Genomic DNA, 1,773 nt, shown 5'->3' on the forward strand with positions numbered 1-1,773 from the left:
CATTGCACATTTTGATTTTAATTTCGTAATGCTCCTGACATGAAGTTCTCATGCTGATGTTGCTTCCAGAGGCAGTTTGGAACTCTGTTGTGAGTGATGAAACAGGATTTTTATGCACTATACACTTCAGCATCTGGCAGCCGTGCTCTGTTAGTTTGCATTGGGCAGATCTAGAAGGACCTTTTGGCAAAGGTGGCATGATATGACAGTGCCACGTTTAAAGCCATTGAATTCTTCAGTACAACACATTTTCTGCCACTGTGTGTGTCTGTAGAGATTGCCTGGCTATGTGGCTTTATAAACCTGTTAGCAGTGGGTGTGGCTGAAACTCCTGATCTCAATAACTAGCAAGGATTTCCACATACTTTTGGCCATATAGTGTGTGTGTGTATATGTATGTGTATATATACAAAAAAAAAGCATTAACCTATGCTGGAATTTAATGTAACAGGATTTTTGCCACTTATTTTTGGACCATGTCTATTGGTTCATTCATCATCACATTTTGACACTGTGCAAAGGGTAACGGGAAATGTCAGACCATATAATAAAAAAAAAAGACAAACTTGGAGACACAAAACGTTTGTGCAACAGCAAGGATGTGTTTTGTCCTGTTTCACAGTCACCCTGAATTTTGAGGCTGTTTGATAAATGATTTATTTGTATTTCTTCACGGCTCTTAGACGTTTAGAGCACTGACCGCCAGACTGAAAGAGACACTATGACCTTGTGCTTTTAGTGGAGTGGGGCTTTTGCATTTGTTCCAGGGATTAATACCATAGCACATCCCAGAGCAACTCTCCCTGCTCTCTGCTCTGAATATGAATTAATGAACTAATGATATCAGAGACTGCCATAAAAGTGCACACTCATCATTCATGTATTAGGCAAGGTATTTTTAATTATTGACAGCATAAAATCCCTGATGCAACAATATTTTATACATATATATTATATATTGTAAACAAAACAACAAAATTTAGCTTAAAGTCGCTATTTAAATGGCATTAAAGTGGTATTAATCACACTGTCAATCATCAACCCTATAAGTACTTTAAATGTATAGTTTTTGCTGGTACCTTTGCTGCCTGTAAATTATTGTGAACTGATTACTAAATTAGCTGTTGTAAACAACCCTGTATTAATAGTTTTTATATTATTATTCTCACTATTTCCTTGGGATGTTTATAAGCATGTATTTGCTATTCTAGTTCTTGTTCAGGTTTATATCTATGTGTTATATGTTATGTTAAATTTTCACTCAGGAAACATACTGTTATTTTTCAACAATGCAAGATGAGCAAAAAAGGTCATTTTGTGGTTGTTCAGATCAATCTCATACTGAAAACAATAGAAGTGCCACTTTTAATTGAAGGACATTTAGTTTAAGAAAACAAAAACTCACCAAAAATACAGATATTTTCAATGAAACCATGAGTCACAATTATTGGCAGCCCTTCTTTTTTCTTTACTCTGTGCAACCTGTCTCTGCCAGCATACACATACAACTGAGTGACATTCCATTCTTAATCCATAAGGTATAATATGATGTTGGCTCACCCTTTGCAGCTATAACAGCTTCAACTCATCAGGGAAGGCTTTCCACAAGGTTTAGGAGTGTGTTTATGGGAATTTTTGACTATTCTTCCAGAAGCGCATTTGTGAGGTCAGACACTGAGGTTGGATGAGAAGGCCTGGCTTGCAGTCTCCACTCTGATTCATCCCAGTGGTGTTCTACAGGGTTGAGGTCAGGACTCTGTGCAGGCCAGTCTT

Source organism: Pygocentrus nattereri, chromosome 5, assembly GCF_015220715.1.
Source record: "Pygocentrus nattereri isolate fPygNat1 chromosome 5, fPygNat1.pri, whole genome shotgun sequence".
In the NCBI taxonomy this organism is placed as follows: Eukaryota; Metazoa; Chordata; class Actinopteri; order Characiformes; family Serrasalmidae; genus Pygocentrus; species Pygocentrus nattereri.